Source organism: Bufo gargarizans, chromosome 3, assembly GCF_014858855.1.
Source record: "Bufo gargarizans isolate SCDJY-AF-19 chromosome 3, ASM1485885v1, whole genome shotgun sequence".
Lineage (NCBI taxonomy): Eukaryota > Metazoa > Chordata > Amphibia > Anura > Bufonidae > Bufo > Bufo gargarizans.
This window is the reverse complement of record NC_058082.1, coordinates 65923842-65929841: the sequence shown is the minus strand read 5'-3', so window position 1 is coordinate 65929841 and position 6000 is coordinate 65923842.

Here is a 6000-nt window from a genome sequence, read left to right as displayed (position 1 = left end):
ATAAAATTACATAGCACAAATTATGTCATGTAAAGCATTACAAACAAACATAATTCCAGACAATAAACCGAGCCGAGTCTACCATCTATTTAAGGTACAAATGCATCCTGTGATAGAGACTCAATAATTGTGCATTTGATTCTATATAATGAGGGATAAATCAGCATTTAATTTTTTGGAAATGATCAGTATTAGGTCCTTAGATGTCAGATCAAAACCATGTCAAGTGCCTAGACGTAGGATGGTTACTCTCATAATGCAAAACTATTTTTACAATCCATAGGCTACGAAAACACATCAGGACAAATCTTTCCTTCCTGGTCAGTCAGATGATAAAAAGAGGTTGACTGATTGTGATTTACGTGTCAAGAACTCTTTTCAACCATTTAACCAACCCCTCCCCCAATAATTATTTAGTAGAGGCCTACAGTACACTGTATTGGTGTAAGAAAGGGTGAATAAATTGAGCTACAATTATGTACCAAAAGGGCAGTGCAATTTAAGTACAGATGAGAGACAGGCTTTGAGGGGACTGGAATTGTGTGATACATTTACAATTAAACCTGCGTGTAAAGGGGTGCTATTGTTGTGATGGACACCCCAAGTATCAAGCTGTGATTATGTGCCAATTACGAGAGAGGCATGTACATAGAATTATTTTTTCAGACCCCAAGTTTTCATTAATACAGAAGACAGATAATTTGCTCCAGGATATTATAGATGATAAATGGCATGAATACTTGCAGGTTGAGTATCCAATCACCTCTATATGCTATGTTTTGCCAAAGATCCATAAAGATTTGTGAACCGCCATAGGAGGGGTTCAATATTTCAATATTCAATATTTAGCAATATGAATATATTCTTGGATAGGGTGTTGAGAAATGTTTGTACGTTAAAAATATATCCGATTTCTTGGAAAAACGAAAGAAAGTGGAATAGACCGCTGATATGATTCTTATCTCGTTTGATGTCTGCTCCCTGCAGTATATACATCAATTGAGAACACTAAAGAATTACAGGCAACGAGACTTCAGTGAATTACAACGGGCTTTAATTCCACAACTTTAAAAAGATTTTAAAACAGGAATCCCAAGTCGGCTTCGGTACTGGCTGGTACCTCGGTACTGAAGCCGACTTCAGATTCCTGTTTTAAAATGTTTTTACTGTCGTAGAATCAAAGCCCAATGTTATTCACCGAAGTCTTGAGTGACTTTGGACGAATTTTGCCTCGCCAAAGCACATATATTTTAATGATATACAGAGACAGGTCGCCGTACAGAATTAAAGTGAAGTTTTTAAGCAAATAGACTTCGGATCTTTGATCCGAAGCTCGATTCTCTCACCCCTAGCCATGGGTTCAAATATCGCACCAAAATATGCTAATATTTACATGGTGGTGGTAGAGCTGAAATATATTTATGCCTCTTCCTTTTGGGTGCACACCCACAACTGGCTAAGATATATAGATGATGTATTTGTTATCTGGAAGTGCTCATTGGAGGAATTTAAATTATTTTATGGACATCTGAATGGTATATATTCAGGTTTATTGACGATGGTAAGTTCCAAACAGGAACTACAATTTTCGGATACTTTGATTTATGTATACTGTAGAAACAAAAGACTTTTGCTGATCTGTTTTCTTGGCCTAGATTGTAACAATGTTACATGCATCATGAGAGTAAGCATCCTAAGTCTAAGTCTATAATAAATTCATTACCTTGGAGCCAATTATTACAGGTGAAATGTATCACCGAGGATGAAAATAGGTTTAACGTAAATGTGGATAAGATGTGTGAAAAATTCCTTCAGCAGGGGTACCCGAGACAAGTTTTGTATATTTACAAAAATTAAATATATAGTATGACACAAAATATGGCAATCACAGGAGCTAGGCAGAAGGATAATGGGATGAGAATTCCATTTGTTTCGACAATTATCAAGGTGAGTGGAAAAGTGTCACAGATTTGGAGACGTGAATGGGGACTGTTGAGAAGAGGTCTGGGTTCTACTATTCCTGAGTTCTCCAGTCTCCCAATGACAGCTTATAAAATAAATAGTAATTTTAAAGATTTTTTTTGTAAAGCCAGACCTTGGTCCAGGTAACAAGGGTGAGCAATCCTTGCTGAGTCCCTCAAAATTGGAAAGCTTCCATGCCACTGTATTCTTGTTCAACCAACATTGCAACCTATATGATCACATGCCACTGCGGAGTGGCTTATATAGGCGAGACTGAGAATGAGGTTAAAGGGAACCAGTCATCAACTTTATACTGATCTCACTGAGGACAGCATAAAATAGTGACAGAAATGCTGATGTCAGCGGTGTGTCACTCATAAGCTAAAAGTAAGAGGTTGCTGAGAACCAGCATCATAATCATTGCAGCCCAGGCCTTGAAAAGAGTCAAATCTACTTGAGAATAGTCCTGGTTATTCATAATCTCCTGCTCTCCCCGACCATCTGCTGATGGTTGGCAGTTCTCAGAGAGAAAGGGAAAAAACTAGGTAGAAGCCTATCAATCATCAGCAGGGAGAGCAGAAATTTATGAATAACCAAGACTCTTCTCAGGTGGTGTGATGTTGGTTTTCTGCAACCACTTACTTTTAACTTTTAAATGACAGACCCCTGAAATCTACTCACCTGTCTCTACTTTATGTTGCCGTTAGTATGGGCAGCATAACGTTGATGACAGGTTCCCTTTAAAACTCGCATAGGGAAACATAAAAGTACTGTTACAAACAGGAATGTAGATTTACAGGTTGTACAACATTTTTGGGATAAAAAGCATAACATTAGTCAGTTAAATTATAGGTTTAGAGATCATGTACCTCCACTAGGAAGAGTCGGAGACAGGGAGTTATTTCTTAGAAAGAAACACCGTGGATACTTTAGTACCAAAGAGTATGAATGTCGATTTCAATATTAAATTATTTAATTACATGGACCCATAGATATCCTAATGCTTTTTAAATGGGTAGATGGCAATTATCATTTTTGCTTTGACCCTCAATTTTGATTAGCATTTTTTGCACTGGTTATTAGATGGTGGATGCTTTATGCAGAGGCAAGATCTGGACTATAGAAGCGCCATGTGGTTTAACGTATTATGTAATAAGTCAATCATTTTTATAGTTGGAGATGGTTATAAACTGTGGATGTATTAAACATTGTTTTAGTGACTAAGAAATAATTAATTATTTGTTACGCCATTAAGTAACAATCTGGAGCCCTACCGATTATTAAGGGGTTAAAGTGGTGGCAACATAATAGATGGGAAAGGATTGTAGATTATTTTACTCCATTAGGTACTACTGAATGTCCCGCAATGGCGCCAGCACACTACATAGTTCACGCTTACATACTGAAATCCATGTAGTGGTGTGGTCAAGCTGACATCTCTTTGATAGGTGGCCGCAAATCAGCTGGGGAGCCAGGGAGGGTAATATAGTGAATATGCAGTTTGTTGAGTATACTCTGAGTCACAGGTTATGGACTCTACAATGACAGGATTGGCACTTAGCAAATGTAGTGCCAATATTCAAAAAGGGGTAAAAAAAAGAGCTTGAAAACTATATGCTGATAAATTTGCACAGTAAAATATCATTTTTTGCACACAATACTGAACTGCATAAAGTAATTAAAAGAGTATACTGCTACAGATGGATCTCGATAGATTGGAGGCTTGGGCAGAGAAGTGGCAGATGAGGTTTAACACTGAGAAATGTAAGATTATACACATGGGAAGGAAAAATACATGTCATCAGTGCATGCTAAATGGTAAACAATGGGTAAAGGCTCATGCACATGGCAGCAAATTATGGATCAGCAAAACAAAGACACTGGCCCTGTGTGTTCAACATTTTGTGAAACGGAATAGCCAGCCCTTTATAGAACTATCCTATCCTTGTCTGTAATCATGACAAGAATAGGACATAGTGAAGGAAAATGGTGGCTCACCCTGTCAGTAACTCTGGAATGGGCGCTGCAAAGCCCTATTGACTGACCCGGTCAAAAAGTAGTAATAGAATATAATATAAATTACGGCTGAGCACTTATCATCTGTAGGACAATATAGCAGAACAAACACCTGTGTGATTCAAACACCTGAGTAATTTATTATAAACAAAATATATAGACATAAAGAAGACCAATAGAATAAATCATAAAAAATGAATGTTCATGAGTATCGATTGCATGTAGCGACAATGAGCGATTGTGCTGAATCACTGGCTCAATATACAGTATATAGAGCAATAGTAGTGTCCAATGTTGGTTGTCAGATCCTGGGACATAGAGGCTGGATTGTTTCCACAATAGTGGTTGATGAATGTCACATAACAATCACTGTTGTATCTTCTCCCATATATTAAAAGCAATAATATTGTATCAAGTAATAGATGTAAATAATGCTGATTGTAATATTATAGTTGCACTCAACGGTGTACTATGAGACCAGCGTATAATAGAAAAAGTTATAGTAATATGCTGTGTGATCTGCGCTCACAGTGGCGTCCCACGTGGCTGCAGTATAAAAAACAGCAATATCTTACTGTGAGTTGTCAGCTGGAGCTGCTGGAACGGATGGTCGCTTGACTGGGCGGACTTTCGTTTCCTTATCCCGCTTTCACCTTGTAAAAAGCCGCCGACCAATGATCGTACGATGACTCTAAATGGCTTGCAAAGCGGGAGAGTCAGATCGCAGCATTCCTTGTTTGTCAAATGGGAGGTAAGGCTTGTCCTTATTGTATAAGACCTTGCATGCAAATGTATCCAAAGATGAAGTCGATGCAGGGGTATACGTCCATCAGCTGATGTGTGGGTCTCCTATTAACCATACGTTTTGGGGTCTATACCTGGCCCCTTTTCTATTATTAAATTCCCATGCAGCAACCTCAGCTGGGAGGAGAAGTAAGGAAAATCACTGTGACTCTGGGTGGTTTTTGCAGTGTGTGGAGCTGAGGCCTGGACCCAGACACAGGCGTACAGAGTGCCCAGCATCCTGTGAGAATACTTTGTGGCTGTGCAATCGGGCAAGACAGGACTTATTCAAGTAAAGGAGCCAGGTGAAGCTCTCTGTTATTTTGTGTGTGAACTAACACCAAGTGACTGTTTTGCTTTTCTGTTTGAGCAATTGTGAAATAAACGCTCTTTTGCTTCGTTACCTGGACTCCATTTGCGTCTATACTGCACCCGCACCCCTGTCTACCGGAGTAAGTCCCCACAGCGTCTTAAAGGGAAACTCTCAAAAATGTGCCCTGCTGGAGTATAGAAAATTTTTATTTTAGGCCAGAGGGAGGAAAGGCCCCCAAAATTAGGTATTCCCCTGACCGAAAAGAACTTGTGATTATGTGGCTGGAGGTGCATTAAGCGGTCACTGGATAATTTTTTTTACTGGAGGACACTGGGGTGGAGGCCCCAAAAATTAGGCATTCACCTGATAGAAAAGGCCTTTTATGCCGCTTTATATACATAAGACAAGGACCATTCTTTGCTCTGGGTGGTGGCAGATATGTGTGGGCTGGCATAAGGAAATTCAATTACACATGGTCGTCACAGGTGTTGAATTCCTCAGAGATCCATGCCTCATAAATTTTTAGAAATGTGAAGTAGTCCACACTGTCGTGAGCTAGGCGAGTGCGCTTATCAGTCATGATCCTCCTGCTGCGCTGAATGTCCTTTCGGACAGGACACTCGATGAGGGGCAAGAAAAGAATTCCATGGCAAATTGTGCCAGCTCTGGCCACAGGTCAAGCCTGCACACGCAGTAGTCCAGGGGTTCCTCGCTTCTCAGAGCATCCACATCTGCCGCTAACCCGATGTAGTCGGACACCTGTCAGTCTAGGCGTTACCTGAGGCTGGATCCGGATGGCGGCTGTCGATCGGTTGGCTGCAAGAATGATCTCATATCTGAAGTGACCAACACATCTTCAAACCGCCCTCTTCTTACAGGCACAGTAGGATTGGTACCCGCACCTGATTCGTTGTGGGTGAAAATTC